General features: G+C 40.2%; 1 protein-coding gene across 4 annotated transcripts in view; it reads right to left on the bottom strand.

The window, feature by feature from the left end:
• STX11 (syntaxin 11) overlaps positions 1–24,408 on the bottom strand; it is a 38,226-nt gene that overhangs the window by 5,724 nt on the left and 8,094 nt on the right. The window contains exon 1 of one of the 4 annotated variants that reach the window (XM_065543537.2): positions 14,527–14,676. The exons of the other annotated variants lie outside the window; for them this stretch is intronic. The gene's annotated coding sequence lies outside the window, so the exon portion shown is untranslated. Of the gene's footprint in view, positions 1–14,526; positions 14,677–24,408 lie in introns of those variants that run through there. 4 annotated transcript variants of the gene reach the window in all.

Genomic DNA, 24,408 nt, shown 5'->3' with positions numbered 1-24,408 from the left:
TAGCAACTTAGTCTATGCATTGCAATCAAGTTAACATTTTGTGCTACCTGGGGAAAGCACATTAGCTAGTTTGCATAGAGTTGAGCTGTACCCATCTGCTTAAGTTAGTACCCAATATAGTCTACCTTGCAACAAGTGGATGAGATGGAATGGATGCATTTTGATGAACAAGGCAAGAATAGGTGACAGATGCCTTCCTTCCTCACATCTTGGCCAAGCCTTACAAGGCACTTCAATGGAAGGAAACGGGTAGAGATAAGGGACTGTGCCATGCCCTGGGGCACTAGGGATCATTTGTAGGTATCCTGCTCATCCTAGACAGGTCCTGTGCTCTGTATTGCTCTCCTAGAGCCATTAAAAAGCTATTAGGGGAAATCATCTCATCACAATATGAAGAGTCGAATACAATTCAACCATATAGAAAATGGTTTTGGAAGATGTCCAGGGACAGTCATTCCTTCTCAAGATTGAACAACCATAAATTCATAGATAACAAATTATAAAACAGGTAAGGGCCCAAGCTCATGTGAAGGCGCAAGTCCATAATGTGCTAATAAGAGAAAAAGAAAGGGTATAGGAGATGTAAAGATTCTCTACTGAGGTGTGGTCAAGGAGAGAAGGGGGCCTTCACCTTGCCTTCTTGCCCACCTTTCTTGGCTCAGCCAGCCTCAGATGAGTTGCCTGCACTGACATAGAAGGTCTTCTGGTCACCAGGGAGCAAACATTAGGAAAAGTACAACAGAGAGTCAATGAAGAGACTGCTATTCCTAAGAATGTCTCCTAAAAGGTTAAAAGTGTACACATTGCTGAAGTTTTACAAAAATATAGAAGTGGGCACAAATAGAGCATCAAAATAACCTATATATCACATAGCTTGATTCTGTACTATGAATTCCTAGAAAGAGAACTATGGTAAATGAGAAAGAAAAATAAGACAATTCCACTGACCTTCCTGTCCTATTATAATAAAGGATAGTGTAATAAACTTTGGTAAATTGCATTAATCAAGTTGCTAAAAAATAAGTCCTGCTTCGATTTGCATGGAGGTAAAGGATTCAAAAGAAAATTGATAACCAACTACCAAAAATCTGCTTCTGCTTTCTAATTTTCTTTTCAGGCATGCATATAATCTGTACTGAAAACTAGATCCAATAAGGAAGGAAGGGGGAATTGCTTAAGCCTTTTTTCATTGAGCAATGAAGTTTTGTGTAAGAGAAAACAAAGGAACCAAGAGATGATGGCAGCTCAGTGGTCCTCAGTCTGCAGAAGGTGACAGAGTCATCTGGAGAGCTTCAAAGATTACAGATGCCTGGGCACCTAGAGTTTCTGATTTGGTAGGCCTAGGATGATCTCCAGCTGATTGTAATGCATACCCAAATTTGGGACCCATTCCATAGATACCTACCTATCATGTCAGCTTTTTTTTTTTTTTTTTTTTTTGAGGTGATCTTGCTCTGTTGCCCAGGCTGGAGTGCAGTGGTACAATCTCGGCTCACTGCAACCTCCACCTCCCGGGTTCAAGTGATTCTTCTGCCTTAGCCTCCTGTGCAGCTTTAATTACAGGCATGCACTACCATGCCCAGCTAAGTTTTGTACTTTTAATAGAGACGGGGTTTCACCATGCTGGCTAAGCTGGTCTCAAACTCTTGATCTCAGGTGATCCACCTGCCTCGGCCTCACAAAGTTCTGGTATTACAGGCATAAGCCACTGCACCTGACCCATATCAGCTTTTTATTCATAATTTTCATGCAATTCTGGAGAACTTATAATAATTCCTATAGCTTGGGGGCAGTCTCGATGAGCAAAAAACTGATAGGGAAGGAAAAGGGGTAGCTACTGGCCTCTCTCCCCCACTGGAAAGATGGTAGCTTTCATAAGCACTGCCTTCTGGCTCCCTGGTATGGAGGCTAAATAAGAAAGTCAGCTGAAAACTCATTCTCATAAAAACAATCTCTGAAGCTCAAAAGGAAAAGGAATCATGAACGTTTGAAATAGTTTATTCTGATCCCTTCATTTTATGATGGAAAATTATAATTGTTGCAGGCATTGACTAAAGGAGAGTATGAATAAAATAGAAAACTGAGCTTACTATGATGAGGCACCCTCAGGTACATGAATAAATTCTCTGATAGCATTCACAGGGAACAAGGAAGGATGGTGATATTCTATTAGTTAAATGTTCTAGCCATTGAGACTTAGATCCTGCTTTGAAGAGCCTACTATATTTGGCACATAGAATCTTAAAATTTTCTGTCATATCACGAAGGAACAATCAGAAAGCAGGTTTCTGCCTACCTCAGAAGACCAAAGAGTGGAGATGACAACCACATTGTATTAGTCTGTTTTCACACTGCTGATAAAGACATATCCAAGACTGGGAAGAAAAGAGGTTTAATTGTACTTATAGTTCCACATGGCTGGGGAGGCCCCAGAGTCACAGTGGGAGGTGAAAGGCACTTCTGACATGGTGGTGGCAAGAGAAAATGAGGAAGGAGCAAAAGCAGAAACCCCTGATAAACCCATCAGATCTCGTGAGACTTATTCACTATCACGAGAATAGCACAGGGAAGACCAACCCCCGTGATTCAATTACCTTTCCCTGGGTCCCTCCCATAACACATGGGAATTCTGGGAGATACGATTCAAGTTGAGATTTGGTGGGGACACAGCCACACCATATCACACATCAATAACTAAGACACTGGATGCTGCAAAGAACAACTGTGAAAGTCATTGTTCGCAACATGCCTCTAAGGGAATCATTTATAAATGAAATATATAGTATCTCTCCGATCATAAAGGGGAAGCTTTATTAGGCAGCCCCAAAAGACTAACATATGCATTCAGCAAATTTTGCCAAAACCAGGAAACAAACCTTTTCCCGTTTCACAGCAAGATGTTAAAATGGTTTTACAAGTAGTGAGAAATTTTCAGATATGGGAATATGCAATACAGACAAGCTCAAGGCACACAGCAAACCTTGTGAAGCTTATTATGGGGATCAGCTTATAGATACAGAAACACGCACACATCTCTCTCTCTCTCTCTCTCTCTCTCACACACACAGACACACAGAGAGAGAGAGAGACCGGGAGAGAGAGAAACAGAAAGAGAAAGAAAGAGAGAGAGTCTTTGCAAATGGAATTCAGTTATTTCAGAAGCAAAACAGATCCTGTCCCCAAGATATACACTCCATACAGGACTTCCCCACGGTACCCAAGGTCTGATTTTCAGATTCTATGACATATCTCCTATGTCCTAATTTTATACCAATTGTAAAAGTATGATTAAAGTGACTATTACAAATCAGAAGGTCCACTATTGGTCTATCGGGTGCCTTAATGAGGCTTTGTGTACGGCTTATATAGTATCTTTGTGAAAGCTAGGAAAGGGCCCCTTTCTGTGGGTGGATGCAGCCCTGCTCCAGGGCATGTGGCCTGGTGAGCTGAGCATGGTTGGATTGCCAGCCTCTCTCATCCATGGTGAGATCACAACCTGCACAGCCCCATGGGGTCGCCCTGTGTACACCTTTCTCAACCACCTCATCCAGTCTCTTCTGCCCACAAATCCCCGCCACCAGAGGCACCTGGAAATTCTACAGGCACAGTGTCATTGTAATTTAGCAGTTCCTTTCTAGCATACCCCATAGTAACACAGCCCTTAAAGAACAACAAACGGACTTTCCCCAACAGGTTCACAAACAATAATTTCACTCAAATGAGTAAAACTGGTGCTGTGTTTCTTGATATTTAAAATGACACATCTAAGAGGGTGATATGGTTTGGCTCTATGTCCCCACTCAAATCTCATCTTGAATTGTACTCCCATAATTCCTATGTGTTGTGGGAGGGACCCAGTGGGAGATAATTGAATCATGGGGGTGGTTTCCCCCATACTGTTCTGGTGGTAGTGAATAAGTATCATGAGATCGGATGGTTTTATTAGGGGTTTCTGCTTTTGCGTCTTTTTCACTCTGTCTGCCGCCATCCACATATGATGTGACTTGCTCTTCTTGCATTCACCATGCCTCACCATTGCCTCACCATGATTGTGAGGTCTCCCCAGCCATGTGGAACTGTAAGTCCATTAAACCTCTTTCTTTTGTAAATTGCCCAATCTCCGGTATGTCTTTATCAGCAGCATGAAAACAGACTGATACAGAGGGAAACACTATTCTTTGAATATCTAAACATTACAGGTTAAAACTAAAAAGTTCCTAATGAATAGTTCTAGTTTTCTTGCTGCTCCAAAGTTAATTTAAAACAAAAACAAAAACGAAAACAAAAAAACCTTGTATCGTATCTTAAAGTGCATTGGGCAAGAACACGTTTAATATTGTCTTAGGGCTCATTCAAAGCAAAATTTGAAAGGTTGAAGAGTATTAATTGAAATGGTTTAATAACGATAAAAGTCTGAGGCTAGAAGAAATCATTTTTAAATGTCTCTTGCTTTGTCTTTGCTCTAAAGCAGAAAGCAGGTAGGAGTTATTCAAAGCATTTCTGGAGGAGATAGTCTCTACTTTTCAATCAGTCTACTCATTTGATGCCCTCTGACATAATTCACTTTTCAGTTTCCTCAATCAGAATTTTCTGCTGGTGTGTGAACAGAAAAAGGCAGTTTGATCTGCACAGTTGATAAACAGCCAGTGGGCAGTTGGGATTTCACTTTTAGCAATATGCTTTCAGATGCTTTCTGTAGAAATGCACGGGAAATCAAAGCAGCTACTCCTGTGTAGGTTTCATATATTCTGCTCTACAGTAAACATTTATTAAGTATTTGTAAAATGCCAAATGCAGTGCCAGCAATGTGCAGGTATTAACTCATTTATCCCTTATGAGGTATTATCATCCCCAGTCTACAGGTTTGAGACCTAATGAGTTTAAGCAGTTTGCCTAAAGTCACACAGTTATGGAGTTGAGATAGAAATCCCGAAAGTGTGACTTGAGGGTCCATCTGTAATCCACCAAGCTACACTAGCTTCTTTTTCCTAAACTCACCACAAGTTTCTTTTAAAATCGTTAGTCTAATAGAAAACGTATTCCCTAATTGAGCTTTTCTATTAGGAACAATTATTAGCATCTAATTCTTAGATCTGGATTAACACATGGAAATATTGTCACCACTAGAATCACTACTTTCTTTCCCACACAAGTTTCTTCGTATCAGAGTTTCCCCAACATTGCAACACTTCAGTGGTTACAGCCCTAAAAACAGGGAGTAAGTCACCACAACTTTCCAAAAATCCATAAAATTATTAACTCTGTGAAATAACAGAGCACAGATACTTGGAGACATAAAGTTTACAGTCTGGTGCATAGAAGCCACAACAGGAAAGGACAGTAGATGAGCTTTCTTTCTTTCTTTCTTTCTTTTTTTTTTTTAGAGAAAGAAAAAAAGGACTCCCAGGCTGGAGTGCAATGTGATCTTGGCTCACTACAACCTCCGCCTTTCAGGTTCAAGCAATTCTCCTGCTTCAGCCTCCTATTGGGATTAGAGGTGTGCGCCACCATGCCCGGCTAATTTTTTTTTTGTATTTTTAGTAGAGTTGGGATTTCACTATATTGGCCAGGCTGGTCTCAAACTCCTGACCTTGTGATCCGCCTGCCTCAGCCTCCCCAAGTGCTAGGGATTACAGGCGTGAGACACTGCGCCCAGCCAGTAGATGAGCTTTCTAAGGGATAAAGACAGGGGCACTCAAGGGTCAAGGATCAAGGCTCAAGTCATCTATGCAAGTTTTTCCACTTGTATCTCTATTAGTATTTACAAACCAAAACAGTTGTTGTAATCTTACATCTGATTTCCCTTTGGCCCTGGAATGTGAAGCAAAATTTTGCCTGGAAAATACACTGAAGATCTATGTTTAAAAAATGATGGGGAATAGATTTTGAGTCCAGCTGGAAAATGTATATGCCTTTAAGTAATTCCTTTATATTTTGTAACTATTCCATGAAGTATCTTTTAAAGGGAGAAATCCATGGAGTTTCCAGAATCATCAATGAACTTTTCTTTTCCAGCTTATAACACCAGTTAAGGAAAAGTTCACAGAACTTTTACATTCCTTTATCTATTCCCCCTTCTCGTAAACAGTGTCCTTTGAGCCACTTATTCTAGTCTCATTGCCTGGTTACTCCTGTTAAATTCCTCCAGAAAAAAAATATTCTTATATATGGCTGATATCTTTTACTGAAGGTACAGAAATATCTGAGTTATCTAACATCATCAATGCATGAGGGTTTTCCATGTGAGTAACCTTTACAGTAACTGAAGTTTCTCCCTTCAAATGTCAAAGGCATCTACTTATCTTTGTTGGAAATCCTCTTCTAAAATGTATGGACACACTTCCTTGCTTTTTTAAAAAAGAGGGTATTGGACACAATTTATTGATGACTCAAATGGCCATTATTAACATCTTTGAATCATGTAGTGATACAGTTTTATTTGATTTAAAATGTTTCTCTTTCCTGGGAGTTAAAATAACAAACCCTTCCTCAGTTGTCTCCACTTACCACTGACAATCGTCTCACTCCCTTTGCAGATTGTGGCAAGCAAAGAAATTTGAGAAGCAAACATTCAATAATAGTAAGCTTCTGCGTGGGTCTGCAGCCCTCTAGAATCAGCCCGCTCCGTAAAGCAAGGAAAGAAAAATGAATCTCAGTGACAGACTGTGTGCACCCCAAACCAGTCACTGTGCTGGAGAACTGATATAAAATCCACCACAATCCTCACAATAACCTTGGGAGGAGGGTAACATCATTTTCAATTGACTACTATCTGGGTCTCAGAAAAGGTAAGTTTGCCCAGTGAGTAAGAGAGAAGGCTGGGATTTAAACTCACATCTGTCCAGGTCCTGAGTTCATGCCCTTTCCACTCAATCCTGCATTGAAGCTGTTGGGGGAGTTAGGGTGGGAGGTGCTAGTGTGGGGAGGTTCTAGGTTGGGAGGCGCTAGTGTTGTTAAGGAGCAATATTCTCTGCTCTGTTTCTTCCCTTCTCTGGCATCCCTCTCCACCTACTCCTGCGAAGGGGCATGGAGTTGCTTATCTAATTAGTGAATCTAAAAGAAGAACCTGTCTGCAGTAGCCTGGCTGCTTGTTTCTTTTTCCTGAAAGTGGGTTTACCAGAGAAACTGTGTTGTCTCTGCAGTACCCTTGGGTGGGGTGGGTGAAATCAGCTCTGGCCAGGGAGGGTAAATCCAGCTAATGCTGGCTTCAAGATCAGAAAGCACAGTCCCCCAGATGTAAGCCACATCTTCCAACCTTGTCTTTATCGTCACTAATGAGACCCTCTGGCCTCTGCCTGCTTTTCCTTTCTTATTTCTCCACGGGGGTGGAAGTCGGGCAGGTAAGGAGCAGCTCCTTATTGTGTTCCTCCCTTAATCAACCCAACAACCATGTTAAGTAAAATCAAAGGAAGTGAGAGCAGAAAAAGACTAATGATGAACTTGCACAGTGCCTTCACTGTAAAGATGAGGAAAGAGAGGCTCGTTATATTAACACACAAATAATGATTAAAAGAGTGTTATTAAGGCCGGATGCGGTGGCTCATGCCTGCAATCCCAGCACTTTGGGAGGCTGAAGTGAGTGGATCACCTAAGTTCAGGAGTTCAAGATCAGCCTGGCCAAATGGTGAAACCCCATCTCTACTAAAAATACAAAAATTAGCTGGGTGTGGTGGCGTGTGCCTGTAGTCCCAGTTACTCGGGAGGCTGAGGCAGAAGAAAAAAAAATGTTATTAGCGAAGTGGAAAAAACTCTGATGTAATTGCCATTTCCATTTATAGCAATAAAATTCTAACATGTATAAAGCATTTTCATGAGAGTAGCATATGTTGAGACTTCAACAAATGATAACTACTAATTTTACTATATTATCATTATAATTATTGTTTGACACAGGGTCTCACTCTGTTGTCCAGGCTGGAGTACAGTGGCACAATCATGGCTCACTGCAGCCTCTGCCTCACATGTTTAGCAATGCCTAAGCCTCCTGAGTAGCTGAAACTATAGGTATGTCACCACGCTCAGCTAATGTTTGGCATTGTTAGTAGAGACAGGGTTTCATTACATTGGCCAGGTTGGTCTCGAACTCTTGGCCTCAAGTGATCCACTCGGAAACTGCAAATCCGAGTAGCTGGGACTACGGGCTAATTTACGTATTTTTTGTAGAAATGGGGTTTTGCCTGTTGCCCAGGCTGGTCTCCAACTCCTGAGCGCAAGTGATCCCCCTCCGCCTCAACCTCCCAAAGTGCTGTAATTACAGATGTGTGCCACTGTGCCTGGCCTAATTTTAGTATTGTAGTACCAGATAGTATCTGAACCATGAAAGCATCAACCAAGATTATTTCCATGATGTGGTGAGCATCTGTTCTCATCCCACATTCTTGATCTGACCTCCTAGGTGGCCCCATTCTTTCCCCTTGAATTTGTACATACTCTTTGTGAAAGGTTGCAAAAAAAAAATTTCTGGCCAGGCACAGGAGCTCATACCTGTAATCCTGGCTTGGGAGGCCAAGGTGTGTGGATCGCTTGCACTCAGGAGTTCAAGACCAGCCTGGGTAACATGGCAAAATCCAGCTCTACAAAAACACAAAAATTAGCTGGGTGTGGTGGTACACACCTGCAGTCCCAGCTACTCAGGAGGCTAAGGCTGGAAGATCACTTGCACCTGGGACACAGAGGTTGCAGTGAGCTGAGATCACACCACTGCAATCCAGCCTGGATGACAGCGTGACCCTGTCTCAAAATAAAAATAAAAATATTCTTATTACACAATCTTTGCAGCTTCTCTGATCAAGAGGTACAGACTATTTCTCAACTCCTTCAGTTTGAGGGTGGCTATGAGACTGAGATTTGCTTTGAGTATTAAGATATTAGCAAATATGATGCAAGCAGAGGTTTGAAAAGCACTTGTGCAAAAAGGCTTGCTATTGGTTACCTTAATTCCACTATATGACGAAGCCTGGGATAGCCTGCAGGAAGATGATGCCCAGCTGAGCAGTACTCGAGGCTGAGCACAGCCACCAGCTAACCCACCAAAAGACTGAAAATGAAGAAGCCGAGGAGAGCCCAACAGAAGACTGCTCAGGCAATCAACAGGAAAGTGAGAAATAATAAATCGTTGTGTTTGAAACCACCAAAATGGGTAGCAGTTTCTTATGCAGCATAAGCTAAACAACAGAAAAATTGGTACCTAGAAGTGGCACGCTGCCAGAACAGAAACCTAAAACATTCCGCCTTGGCTTTGGCACCGGACAGCAGGCAAAAAGCAGTGATGTAACTGTTAAGGAAAACTGGAAAGACGGCATGCAGACTGTCAGAGGAGGGTGGCAGTGGTGAGGAAACTGCGAGAGCAGTCAGGGGAAAAGGCAGCCCATATCACAGGCAGCCAAACACTTGACAACACTGTTGCCTATGGCAGCTCCAAAGGCTGAAAATGTTGGTATGAATTTTGCATCTCGCTGCAAAGATCTCCAGACAATTGAAAGTGTTTGAGTGTGTCTATAACTACACAGAAGTTCTGCAAGATAGAGACAAACTAAAAATTGAATCATTTACTTTGCAAGCATTATTTAGAGAAAACCTTTCTGGTTTCTCTCTATTTTCCTATCACAAGATAGGAAAATAAAAACTTTTTATCTCTCCAGTTTCTTCAACTGGAAGAAACAATTCTAAGTAAGAAATGGCCTTAAAGACCTTGGTAAAATTGAATAAGGTGGCTCGAAGACCTTCTCAGCTAGACAAAGTGAGCTCTAAGACTCTAAGTGTGTTGTCTCAAACAATCTGATCCTCAGCCTGAAGTAGACAGAGGTCTAACATGAAAACAATTATGAACGTAGGTTTTAGGGGAATGGAGCCTAATTAGATTATTTGGAAATCCATAAAGTTTTTAAGAGAATTTTACTAACAAGCACACACACAATCTTGGCCTAAAAATACAAAAACTTTTCAAAGGAAAAGAGGCCTCTGGGTCCCCAACTTTTTATGATCAGGATCTAGGCCAACGAAGCTATTTAGGAACAAAAATAAGCCATTTGTTGTGGGAAAAGAAGAGTTTCAGAGGGTAGAGCCAAGAGCAGTGGAGGACTATAAACCAGGAAACCACTTCTGAAAAGCAGAGTTGGGTCCTAATCAAGGAACATGGCCTAGTCCAGGAGCAGGAGCACCTGGTAACATGTACTTGGACAGAATTGCTATGGACCAGTGATTGTCATATGAATCCTGTTAATGGCTTTATTTTTTTTTTTAATGGGGTGTCTACTTTTGTTATCCTTTTCCTATCTCATCATTATATGTTGAATGTGTATGGGAAAGACAGCCTGTTCATTGTCTTGGGATCAAGAGGATCAGCATAAGAAGAGCTATCTCTGAGGAGTTTGAACTGTATCTAGATCTTATGCAGATCAGGCGTGAGTCTCTAGACTTCGAGGCTAATACTATAATCTGATGAGACTTTGGGGAATCCTGGGATGGGAGTGAGCATATTTTTCTTGCAAGAGAAATGTGAATAATTTTTGTCAGCGACAGACTATACTTGATTACAACAAATGGCAACAAATTCTTAGCAGCACCTCCCATCAAGAAGTGGTGTCAGTCTCTCTGCCCTTTGAATCAGTTTCTCTACCCTTGGCCATGAGACTTGCTTTGACCAAGAGGATGGGAGGAAACATGGAGCAAGCAGAGGCTTCAACAGCACTAGTACCTTGGGGCTTATCCGCCCTGGGCACACCGAAACCACTATGTGAGAAAGCTCAGGTTAGCCTCCCGGAGGATGAAGACGGCATGGAGAGCTAGGGTAGCCCCCAGCTAACCCACCTCTACAGCTGCATGACTGAGTCCCGGGGAGATCCGTGGAAGAAGCACTAGTGCTTACTATCTGCCAGAGACTGTTGTGGAAGGTTTACATGGATTATCTCATTTAATCCTTGCATCCATGAGAAACAGAAAATTGTTATTTGGGGGTGGCTTGTTATACTGACAAAGCTACCTGATACACCTCTCCTTGTGTTTCTCTATGCTCCTTAAGGTGTATTCTTCTTTAAAGAAGACTTGGAGGCTGTTGTGAATCATGGATAAATTATAATTTCTGGAAAGTAAATTGTCATGTATTTAAAACAAAAGTTTATTACTATGATTTTAAAACACAAACATAAGCAACATGAACCAAATAGTTGTCCTTATGAAGTATGCCACCTATCCAATAATTGTGACTTAAGGTATATATTAATATCTTGATTTTAATTCAGTAGACCTTTGTGATATTCTACTCATATTGTATGCAAAAGTTAATGTAAAGCATACACATTTTTTAAAAGCACATGTTTCTTAACATGTCTGAAGACAGCGCTTCTTTTTTGTTTGTTTGTTTTTTGAAGACTGTGGTCATAATCATGGTGAGGAGAAAAAAAATATGCTAAAAAAAAAGATTATCTCACACACACACACAGCTTCCACACAAACACTCTGCAAAAGCTGTTCGATAATACAGTGTGCTAAATAGGAGTCCTTGAGCAGCGGGGTCAGGAAAGTACAGAGATACTTGGCAGTTTTAACCTTGGCTGAGTTTCAGTCTAATAAGAGGTTTTGAGAACCTGAACAGCCAGTTTTTAAATGGAAGTGGATAGTTTGAAGTACATCACAAGTCTATCATTCAGCTCACCAAAATAAACAGTACGTAGGCACAGTGCAACTTCCCAAACAACACAACTCCACTGCCACATCCCAAAGTTTCCTTCATCATCAAAGACTGGACCAGAGATGTTTCCTGCTGCCATGCCAAAAACAGCAAAAATTAGTGGGATGTGAACTAGGTTTCTAAGGAATTTCAGAAGTTTATTATGGCCTTACCCCCTTCAAAATGTTAACGGCTATCAGGATACTTCTTTTCAAAGCTGTAGGATCAGCTTAGAACTCCACATCTACTCAGCGACGTACAGGAGAGGGGCTAAGTGTTCAAGCCTGGGGAATTATGTGGAGACATATCCACATCTCACCTCTGACGCTACCTGGTCTTGCCTGGGTTTCCTCACTGGTTTCAGGGTTCCCAACAGTTAGGGCAATTCTCAACAGATGAGTGCAATTCTTAACTGATGAGTACTTTTCAAGCCTCTGCTATGTTTTGTATTGTTGTAGGCCATCTTCTCTATACCTGGTCTTCCCCATGTATAAATAATTACTTCATAGGATAGTAGAGGGGATTAAATGAGGTAAGCCATGTAAAGCTCTTAGACTAGAACTTGGCAGAGAGTGAGCACTCTGTATATGTTACCTATGGTCATGTATTCCTGTGATTTAAATTCCCTCAAATAACTAATGTAGAGTAGTAACTATTTGTGTAAATGATGCATTTGTTAATTACACTACTAACAGTTTATTTTCTGTCTCATCTATGATCATAAGTGAACACTAATACCTGTGCATTACTCAATTATTTGAGGTTTGAAATACCTTTCTTCCAGCTATTTTATTGCAAAATATCTCTTTCTGATTATGAAAGCAACCCATGCTCTATGTAAAATATCATAATAATAATAATACGGATTGAGCATTCCTAATCTGAAAATCTGAAATCTGAAATGCTCCAAAATCTAAAACTTTTTGAGCATTGGCCACAAGGGGACTATTCCACACTTGACCTCATGTGACAAGTCGCAGTCAAAACACAAGTAAGTACATAACACACAGTTTACTCAGTGTTCCCAAGGGAAAAAAGACCCTCCCATCCCCCTTCAGCTGCAGTATATCTTTTCTGCACATGCCCAGACACCCCTTCACAAGGGCACACACACACAAAGGGCAATAAAATGGCACATGTACAGCAGGCTGGATGCACCAACAGCAGATTCTCCACCATGCCCCACATGGCACCAAGAACTTCATGTATTAATCACTATGACTCTTTGCTTATACTCTGCTCTGACATTTTTGAAAATGTCAAAAAGGCCTGCAGATACTTCTGTGAGTAACAGTGATAAGAAAAAGGGGAAGCATTTATGTTTATCTGTAGCAAAGAAAGTCAAGCTACTGGGGAAACCAGACAGAAAAATATGGTGTTGGAATGACCACCTTATATGACCTGAAGAAACAAAAAGATAAATTGTTGAAGTTCCATGCTGAAAATGATGAACAAAAGTTAATGTTAAAAAATAGTAAACACTCCATGCATGATGACTCGCACCTGCAATCTCAGAGTGTTGGGAGGCCAAGGCGGGAGGATCATTTGAGCCCAGGAGTTCAATACTAACAACATAGTGAGACTATGGCTCTATGAAAAACAAACAAAAGCCAGGTGTGGTGGTGTGTGCCTGCAGTCCTAGCTACTCAGAAGGATGAGGTGGGAGTATCACTTGAGCCCAGGAGTTTGAGGCTGCAGTGAGCTATGATTGTGCCACTGCACTCCAGTCTGGGTGACAGAGCAAGACCTCATTGGAAGGAAGGAAGGAAGGAAGGAAGGAAGGAAGGAAGGAAGGAAGGAAGGAAGGAAGGAAGGAAGGAAGGAAGGAAGGAAGGAAGGAAGGAAGGAAAGAAGGAAGGGAGGGAGGGAGGGAAAGAAAAGAGAGAGAAAAAAGGAAGAGAGAGAGAGGGGGAGGGAGGAAAGCACTGTATAAAGCTAGAAATGAAGATCTTGATCATGTATTGAAAGGGTGGATCCATCAGCCTCACAGTGAACACATGCCACTTAATGGTATACTGATCATAAACATGCAAGATCTATCACAGTGAACTGAAAATTGAAGGAAACTGTAAATAATCAAAAGGCTGGTTGCAGAAATTTAAGAAAAGACACAGCATCAAATTTTCAAAGATGTGTCGTGATGAAGCATCTGCTGAACACAAAGCAGCAGAGAAATTCATTAATGAGTTTGCCAAGGTCATTGCTGATGAAAATTTGACGCCGAACAGGTTTACAATGCTGATAAAACATCACCGTTTTGGTGTTATTGCCCCGGAAAGACACTGACTAGAGCTGATGAGACAGCCCCTACAGGAATTAAGGATTCCAAGGACAGAACAACTGTGCTGGGATATACTAATGCAGCAGGCATGCATAAGTGTAATCTGGCTGATAGGCAAAAGCTTGTGTCTTCGCTGTTTCCAAGGAGTGAATTTCTTATCAACCCATTATCATGCTACTAAAAAGGCTTAGATCACCAGGGGTATCTTTTATGATTAGTTTCATAAGCACTCGGTACCAGGAGCTTGTGTTCACTGCAGGGAAGTTAGACTGGATGACAACTGCAAGAATTTGTTATTCCTTCACATCTGTCCTGCTCATCCTCCAGTGGAAATTCTCATAAAAAATAATGTTTATGCCATGTACTTTCCCTAAAACGTGACTTCTCTACTTCATCCATGTGACAAGGCATCCTTAGATCAATGAGGAGTAAATAATGCTTTCTTGAACAGCACGCTAGCAGCAGTGAACAGAGGCATGAGTGTAGAAGATTTTCAAAAGGAGTTTAGCATGAGAGGATGCCATATATGCTGTTGCCAATGTTTAGAACACGTGACTAAAGACACAGTTGTGCATACCTGGCACAAGCTCCAGTATGTGACTATGTTCAGTGATGATGATGAACAAGGTGGTGACTTTGAAGGAATTCCGTATATCAGATGAGAGAAAAAATGATGTATGACCTCCTTACAAATGCAAAAAATATACCTTCAGAGTCAATCAGTAAGCTGGAAGAAGATATCAATGAAGTTTTTTTTAACATCAACAAGGAGGCTACAGTTCTTCATTTATTGACTGACGATGAAATCGCTGAAATGGTTCTCAATGAAAATGACTGTGATAATACTGACAAGGAAGATACCATTAACACTGCAGAAAAAGTGCCTATAGATGACATAGTGGATATGTGAAGAGCTTATTGAAGGACTAGAGCAGTGTGCATGTATAACAGAACAAGAAATGATGTCAGTTTATAAAGTCAAAGAGACTTCCAAGACAAAAACCAATGTTAATGAGGCAAATGACTTCGGAGGAAACATTTTAAAAGGCCATCCAGCAGGATGCCTCCTCATCCTCAGAGGACCCACTCTCTGGTCCCTCAACTATTACTGATGTTTCTTCTCACCTAAAAAAAATAGTGTACAGTAACTTTTTAATCAAAATACATAATTGCACATGGAGACTGAAAGCCTGCCATTGTTGTTGCTGTTAACGTGGATACAGGTATTTGGTGATGCTACTGGGCTTAGTTACCCTGAACATATTATTTTTTTCACTGTATTAATGGTATGTTATTATTTTTTTTTTTACTATTAAGTACTTATGTGTGAATAAGTCTAAGAAAGTGACTGTAGTCAGGCATGGTGGTTCACACCTGTAATCCTAACACTTTGGGAGGCTGAGGTGGGCCGGCTGTTTGAGTCAAGGAGTTCAAGACTAGCCGTGGACAACATGGTGAAACCCCACCCTTACAACAAAATACAATAATTAGCTGAGACCAGTGGTGTACACCTGTATTCCCAGCTGCTTGGGAGGCTGAGACGGGAGGATCACCGGAGCCCAGGAGGTTGAGGCTTCAGCGAGCTGTGATCGTGCCACTGCACTCTAACCTGAGCAACAGAGCAAGCTCTTGTCTCAAAAAAAGACAATAAAAAAGAAATGAAAAAAAGAGAGAGAAATGATTGCTTATCAGTAGCATGTAAACTCAGAGTCAGGAATGATAGTGATACCAAGCAAGCACAGATGGTCCATGTGGGTGCCTGACATAGTCACACCTTTGTTTTCTGATGGTTCAATGTACATAAACTTTGTGTCATGCACAAAATTATTAAAAACATTGTATGCAGTTATCTTCAGGCTATGTAGATAGGTATATATGAAACATACGTTTCTTTTTTTATTATACTGTAAGTTCTAGGGTACATGTGTACAACATGCAGGTTTGTTACATATGTATACACGTGCCATGTTGGTGTGCTGCACCCATTAACTCGTCATTTACATTAGGTATATCTCCTAATGCTATCCCTCCCTGCTGCCCCCACTCCACGACAGGCCTTGGTGTGTGATGTTCCCCACCCTGTATCCAAGTGTTCTCAATGATGAAACATAAATTTCATGTTTAGATTTGGGTCTTATCCCCAAGATACCTCATGATGTATATGCAAATATTCCAAAATCCAAAAAAATTTGAAATCCAAAATACTTCTGGTCCCAAGCATTTCAGATAAGACATACTCAACCTGTAATAATAAATCAAATACGACAGAATTGTTTAACATGAAAAGCAAAAATATTCCATCATCTAATACAACTGTATATAATAACTCTATAAAATAACCAATGATAAAATATAATACATATTCTTCCAGATTCTTTTCAATGCCAGAAGGTTGCGAACACTTAAGAGACAGTGTTCAGAAGAACCAATACTGCTACTGTGAAATTTAGTTTGTTTGCCTGGAAAATCACAGGAGCTCTCTAGGATTTCTTCTTCCCAGGGGTATCCCTCAGAGGTGCAGGGCCACAGGGCAAGTCACACCGTACTTTCCATCAACAAAAGTTTTGTGCAGGTAAAGTCAGGTAAAAAGAAAGAAAGAGAGAGGTAGACAGAGAGGAAAGAAAGGAAGGAAAGGAAGGGAAGGGAAGGGGCAAAGGAAAGGAATGGAAGTGGGAAGGGGGACGGGGGTTCCAGGCACGGTGGCTCATGGCTGTAATCCCAGCACTTTGGGAGGCCAAGACAGGTGGATCACTTGAGGTCAGGAGTTCAAGACCAGCCTGGCCAACATGGTGAAACTCCATCTCTACAAAAATTAGCTGGGCATGGTGGCACATGCCTGTAATCCCAGCTACTTGGGAGGCTGCGGCAGGAGAATCACTTGAGGTTGCAGTGAACCAAGATCACACCACTGTACTCCATCCAGCCTGGGCAACAGAGTAAGACCACCTCAAAAAAAAAAAAAAAAAAAAAAAAAAGGAGAAGAAAAGAAAAGAGAAAGAAAGGAAGACTGAGGGAAACTTGGAAAAGGAAATTTTAGAATACAAGAAAATCTTCATGTGTGCTTTCATGTTTAAGAATCTTAAGATGTTTACCCCAATTCCACACATTGCGAAAGAATCTTGAAGTGTCTAAGCCAGTCTGAGAAGTGATATTCTTTAAGACTTAATGTTTATAAAATTAGTGGCTAGGTTTTCTTTTGGAAACAAGTTAACAATTTTAATGCATCACATATACATTGAACATCTCTTCCTCATAAGTGTCTCATAAAGGTAAGCTGTATTCCCCTCACCCCCACCACCAATTAATAAGGCTTCATTGTTAGTGGTGGTAGGTTGTGTTTAGTTTTTTAGTTAGATTCAAGTAGTGAAAAGATCTTTTCTTCATCTAACAGATAGAAGCCTTAAAAGTACTATTTCCAAACAAGAAGCAAAGCGTAGATACTCCTACTGCTGCTGATATCATTTGAAAAGCAAATGCCATGTAGGAGAAAGGGTACTTGGCCTGGTAAGCGAGGGCTTATTCCCATTTCCATCTCTAGCTGCATAAAGTTGAGCAAGACATTTAACATCTCTGTCAGTTTCCTCATCTGTAAAATGGTGATAACTCTACTTACCTCACAAGGGTTACTTTTTGGTTGTTAAGTAACATAAGTTATGTACCTAAAAGCACTTCATAAACTTTAAAGTATTTTACAAACACAGTCTTAGGAATTATTATTTTGAACTACTGCCATCCATAATCAGTTAATTTATCAGTTAGCTTCTTGAAGATACTATAAGTACTACTCCTTTGGAAGCATGTGCAGATCATATGATCTAAAATGATTCTATAAAACCAAAGAATGATCCTATTATTAGTTTTTATATTACTCCTATGACTCAAGTGACAGCATATTAATGCTCTATTCAGCCTAAACTTCAGGAAGACAGGAGTTAGGTGCTTTGTACTCACTATATAAAAGGGTCTAAGAAAACAAACTCACTTATTGTAAAGAAAATTTTTCTTCAAAGTGAATATATTGCATTATACCTGTCAAAGAAGACAAATAACCAATACCTCCTTGCAAAACAAAACCAACTAAACAGCAGTCAATCAAATTTCTTATACATTTACCCCAAATGAAAACTGTTCCATGTAGCAACTGTGCTCTTTTAAGCTATATAGGCTGAGCACGGTGGCTCACACCTGTAATCGCAGCACTTTGGGAGGCCGAGGCAGGCAGATCACCTGAGATCAGCAGTTCGAGACCAGCCTGGCCAACATGGTGAAACCCTGTCTCTACCAAAAATAAAAAAAATTAGCCAGGCATAGTGGCATGTACCTGTAATCCCAGATGCTTGGGATGCTGAGGCGGGAGAATCGCTTGTACCCATGAGGCTGAGGTTACAGTGAGCCGAGATTGTGCCACTGCACTCCAGCCTAGGCAATAAGAGCAAAACTCTGTCTCAAAAAATAAAAAATAAAATAAAATAAAGTTATATAGACTCAACATCTATAGGTATTGAAAAAATATTAAACATTTTTTAGTGCTAACAGAATTTTAATTTTCCCTTATATGTGAGCTTCTAATTTGGATAAAAGGGATGTTGCATGTTTGCAGTGATACTGGTAATGTTTATCATGGGAATCAGTAGATATCTTTCTATACATCCAAAAGTGCAGAAAATTCTGTAAAGAGTAATATAATTTGTTCTCTCATGAACAGACTATCAGTATCCGTGCAGAATAATTCCCAGAAATCATGAAATGCATACAACTTTAAATACCGTAACTTTCACTTTTACTTACTGTTGAGTATTCTTTATCATTTGATTTTAACATAATATTAAAATACCTCAATTCTATTCGCTAAAATATACACAACAGCATAGAAACAATGGCATCCATTAGCTTTATTTTATTTTTATAAACCAAGTTGGGAAGCCTTTTAATGAGCTTTTAAGTAATATTTATAAAGTAGACTATGTGATTGATATTCTTATCCACATCTTTCAGGACACGTCTGCATAGGCTACTCTGACAGGGACTTTCATGAATTTATTCAACAAGTATTTATTGAGTATTTATGTGCCAGGCATGGGATATGATGAGGTTAGCTTGGTGAACAAAAGATAGGTGGTCTCAGTACTTTTAAAATATATTTTCTAGATAAGCAAAAAAAAAAAAAAAAATTAACATAAACCTTTTTATGAGAGAGAGAAAAAAGGTCTTGCTCTGTTACCCAGGCTTGAGTGCAGTGGCACAATCATAGCTTACTGCAGCCTCCACCTGCTGGGCTCATACAATCCTCCCACCTCAGTCTCCTGAGTACTGGGACTACAAGCCATGCACCACCACACCCAGCTAATTTTTAAATTTTGGGGCTGGGCGCAGTGGCTCATGCCTGTAATACCAGCACTTTGGGAGGCCAAGGAGGGTGGATCACCTGAGGTCAGTAGTTCAAGAGCAGCCTGGCCAACAGGAGAAACCCCGTCTCTACTAAAAAAAAAAATTCAAAAATTAGCCAGGCATGGTGGCAAGTGCCTGTAATCTCAGCTACTCAGGAGGCAGAGGCAGGGAGAATCACCTGAACCCAGGAAGCGGAGGTTGAAGTGAGCCAAGATTGCGCCACTGTACTCCAGCCCGGATGACAGAGTAAGACTCCATCTCAAAAACCAAAGATTAAAAAAAAATATTTTTTAAATAAAATATTTTGTAGAGATGGGGTCTCGCCATGGGCTAAGTTTTAAAATTTTTGTAGAGATGTGGTCACACTATGTTGCCTAAGATAGTCTCAAACTCATGGGCTCAAGCAATCCTCCTGCCTTGGCCTCCCAAAGTGCTGGAATTACAGGCATAAACCATGATGCCTAGCCCATAAAGCATTTTTAAAGAAATAAATTAAAATGTTATAAGTTTGAAAGACTGATGAGATATTTTAAATATAGACACAGTTGAAACCAAAGTTTTCTATGTACGTACAATGAATTTATTAATTTCAGTCACTGGTATCAACTATGACACAAAGACTAGCTTAGTGGTTAAATAAGGATGCAGAATCGAATAAGCCTGCATGGGACTCCTAGCACTGAGCAAACTAGAATAAGACAATGAACCTCAAAAAGTATTTACACACGGTGAATGAGTTCTCAACAAATGCAGGTATTTTCTTAGATAATACTTATGTTGTCACTCATGTTGGTAAACATACACACTTTCTATGAACGTCAACCAGAAAATGTATAAATAATAGTCAAGTAATTTTTTACTACCTGCTCTTAACCTGTCTTGGACTACAGAAACTCCACCATGGCATGCCACCTTATCCTGCCTTCCTTCTGGAGATGTTCTCCAACCAGAGATGTCCCTCAACCTTTCCCATCCCCTATCCAAATTCAAATTTGTCCATCAAAACATCCCATGCCTATAATCCATCCTCTACGTTTTAAGGCAGTAAACAACTGTTCTGATGAATATATCTGCTTGTAAGTGCTAATAGCTTAATATACTCCTCCATCCAGAAAACATATTTGCATTTTTGAAAATGCTTTCTATATTCTGGGTAAAAGAGCAAATTGAACATTACTTTTGCTCCCTTCCAAAACTCCACTAAAGGAACTTTCTAAAGGCATAAGCCAACTAGGATAAATAAGAGAGAAGAAAGCAGCAACACAATTTTGGAAATTATGAAGCAAATAGAAAAACGAAAGTTGGTCTAGCAGATTTAAGAAAGTCAAATCCTCAGTGAACAATGGAGAAGTACAAGAAGCAACTAAAGTTACACCATCAAATAAACTCCCAAAGACTCAGAACTCATAATAAAAGGCCGAGTACCTATGGAAAAGGGCGTGATGGTGGGGTAATAACAAGTTGGGTTTGGATAGAAGCTTTTTTTTTTTTTGTGCTCTTTTCTTTTTTTTTTTAATTTATTATTATTATTATTATACTTTAAGTTCTAGGGTACATGTGCATAATGTGCAGGTTTGTTACATATGTATACTTGTGCCATGTTGCTGTGCTGCACCCATCAACTCATCAGCACCCATCAACTCATCATTTACATCAGGTATAACTCCCAATGCAATCCCTCCCCCCTCCCCCTTCCCCATGATAGGCCCTGGTGTGTGATGTTCCCCTTCCCGAGTCCAAGTGATCTCATTGTTCAGTTCCCACCTATGAGTGAGAACATGCGGTATTTGGTTTTCTGTTCTTGTGATAGTTTGCTAAGAATGATGGTTTCCAGCTGCATCCATGTCCCTACAAAGGACACAAGAAGCTTTTTAAAGAAGTGGAAGTGCCCTCCATCCTCTGTTCCACCTGGGCAGAAGAATAGACAGATGACAGATTAGACTCTGAACAGGGTAAAAGAGAATCTAGACTGCGGTAGAGGTACCCAACTGAAAAGAGGACGATTCAGTGAATATTTTTACATGGAATGTTGATCCTTCAAACCCTCCCCCTTCACCTACTTTCCAGCACACTGACCTATATCTTACAGGCAGAAAAATAGAAGATCCTTTTCTATAAAGGAGAAAGAAAGAAAAAAGAGGTGAAAAAATAAGAGTAAAAATAAGGAGCTTAGAGGTCCAGTCCTTTACATTCAAATTCCAAATAATAGGAATTTCAGAGAGAAAACATCCTATGAATAAAAATATTTATTGTGTTTATGCTGCTGTTAACAGTGGTGGGTGCAGGTATCTAGATGTCAGCAGAAAGGCAAACTATCCACAGCACTTGAAGTTGCAGCAAAAGGCAGTTAATAACTTCAGAAATTTTCTTAAGCCACCGGGCGCGGTGGCTCACACCTGTAATCCCAGCACTTTGGGAAGCTGAGGTGGGTAGATCACCTGAGGTCAGGAGTTTGAGACCAGCCTGACCAACATGGTGGAACCTCGTCTCTACTAAAAATGCAAAAATTAGCTAGGCATGGTGGCAGGCGCCTGTAATCCCAGCTACTAGGGAGGCTGAGGCATGAGAATTGCTTGAACTCAGGAGGCGGGGGTTGCAGTGAGCTGAGATCATGTCACTGCACTCCAGCCTGGGCAACAGAGTGAGACTTTGTCTCAAAGGAAAAAAAAGTAAATTTTCCAATTAAACAATACCAAAAATATGCTGACTAAACAGGATTTTCTTCCACTAACTGTTAATCTTTTCAGATGAAGTGACGCTATTATAACTTTGATTCCTTAAGGAATACGTTTCATCCTCTAACGAGTTTACTTTCAAAAAGAGAAAATACTCCATTTTACCATCATCGTTTCTTATTTAAAAATTCAAATTCTTAATGAAAATATAAAAGTGGAGCTCATTTGCAGTTAATAAAGTATTCAACTGGATTCACAGTGGTTAAAATCACTACCTACACTTCAGCAATGAACCGAGTTCAACCTATACAAAATAAAAAGTGCAAGAACAAATGTCTAGAATTATTTCCTTACCATTCATATGCTCCTTCATATAATATTTATGGTAAAAGTAAGACAAAAAATGAGAACATGAATCAAGTTATACTTGAGATAAACCAAGGAATATGCCAAAGGAGGTGAGGAAAGATATGAAAATACATGGCAAATGGTCATCACAGGACCTCACACATCCATTCACGTGAAGTCACACTTCAAGCCTGAGCTAAATTTTCACTAGCACTATAATTTTTAGTTCCATTTTTTTTTTTTTTGGTGTCAGTGTGGTCAAGATGCTGAATGGTATGTATATGTTTATCCACTTAAATGGGACACAGCGGAGCATTACATAACTCCACCTACATCTATAAGTGCTGCTTTATGGTGAATTAATCCCTCCCTCCCTGCAGTCAGCCAAATGGTTGGTATTCTTAGTACTTAACGTAGAGGTTCATAGGTTAAATATGCACATATTAGCACTTGGCCTATTTGCTTTGTGATGTCAGGTTAAACAAGAAATAGGTTCTCACTAGAGAACCAATCTGGTTACTTTTTCAACCTAAGATTTGCCTGCTAACTTATATATTAAACTTAAGGTCCTTTATCTATTTAATATAATAAATGTAAATAAATTGCAGCAGAAGAGCTGCAAAGGTTCAAAAGTTAAAAATCAGGAAGTCTCAATCCTTACCCTAAGCTTACAATTTATGGGAAGAAATAAGCAGGTACAAAAATAATTTTTAAAAAGGCCAGGCACAGTGGCTCACTCCTGTAATCCCAGCACTTTGGGAGGCTGAGGCAGGCTGTTCACCTGACGTCAGGAGTTTGAGACCACCCTGGCCAAATATAGTGAAACCCCATCTCTACTAAAAAAATACAAAAATTAGCTGGGCGTGGTGGTGCACACCTGTAGTCCTAGCTACTTGGGAAACTGAGGCAGGAGAATCACTTGAACCCGGAAGGCAGAGGTTACAGTGAGCAGAGATCATGCCATTGCATTCCAGCCTGGGTGACAGAGCAAGACTCTGTCTCTCAAAAATCATAATTTTTTTTAAAAAACAAGAACAGGCCAGAAAAGGAGAAAAAGGACCAGCATGACCCACCAAGCTGGGTGGAGGCTGAAAATTGCAACACTGGGGTTGTGGCCTCTTCACCCAGGGCTTCAAAAGTGACCTGCAAAGATAAGAAACCTCAGTGGATATGGACTTCTGGGGCAATGCACTTCACCCACGGTCTCCAACAAGACCCAAAAGCAAACCTGTCAAGCACACTCCTAGGCCGTAGTAATCAGATCCTTGAGAGTAATTTTTAAAAGGCTGTGATGTAAGTTCATGATTTTCAGAGCTTTACATTTATTTTCTTCCACTGTATATTACATATTAAAATATTAACAAAGTACCTTCTAGCAATGGTGCATTGAATGAGACACACAGAAACTTCCCTCTCCGTTCCTTGTTACCTATTTTACCTCATTAAATGAAAGTGTCGTTTTCTCGTACTCTCTTTTTTCACATACTGGACACACACACACACACGATCAATTTTGAACTAGCTCAACCAAAAGGTCTTCCTTTGTTAAAAAGTAGTCTCTTGTAACCAAAGCCAACCCCGTCACTTCTATTTTGATATCAATTATATTTCAGGAAAATGAAACACTTCCTCTGACCTTAGACTAGGCTGGGTTTCCAGCTCTATAATTTCACTTCTCTTTTTCTGGTACTCACCATATTTTATTGCTAGTTGTTTGATAACATATTCAATTGTTACTTATCTTCTCTGCTTGCCCATAAGCTTCATGGGGCCAGGAGTTGTACCTGTTGTGTCTGCACCATGTACCCCAGAGCACCTGGCATATAGAAAAGCCTCGATAAATAGTTGTTGAATAAATATGCTCACCAGAATCGTTATTTTTTCCCCTCATTTTTGATGAGGCTAGGTCTTTCATACACGAAAATGAAGAAGACTGTTCTTGCTCTTACAGGGTGTTAGAGAGAATAATGATAATAAATGCCATAATAGAGGGATCTATGGGAATACTTTGAGAAGTCAGTCTGGCCAAAGGGGAGGGAAGGTGGTGT

Source organism: Macaca fascicularis, chromosome 4, assembly GCF_037993035.2.
Source record: "Macaca fascicularis isolate 582-1 chromosome 4, T2T-MFA8v1.1".
In the NCBI taxonomy this organism is placed as follows: Eukaryota; Metazoa; Chordata; class Mammalia; order Primates; family Cercopithecidae; genus Macaca; species Macaca fascicularis.
Note: the sequence above shows the minus strand (reverse complement) of the source record. Positions and strands in the feature narration are given on the sequence as shown.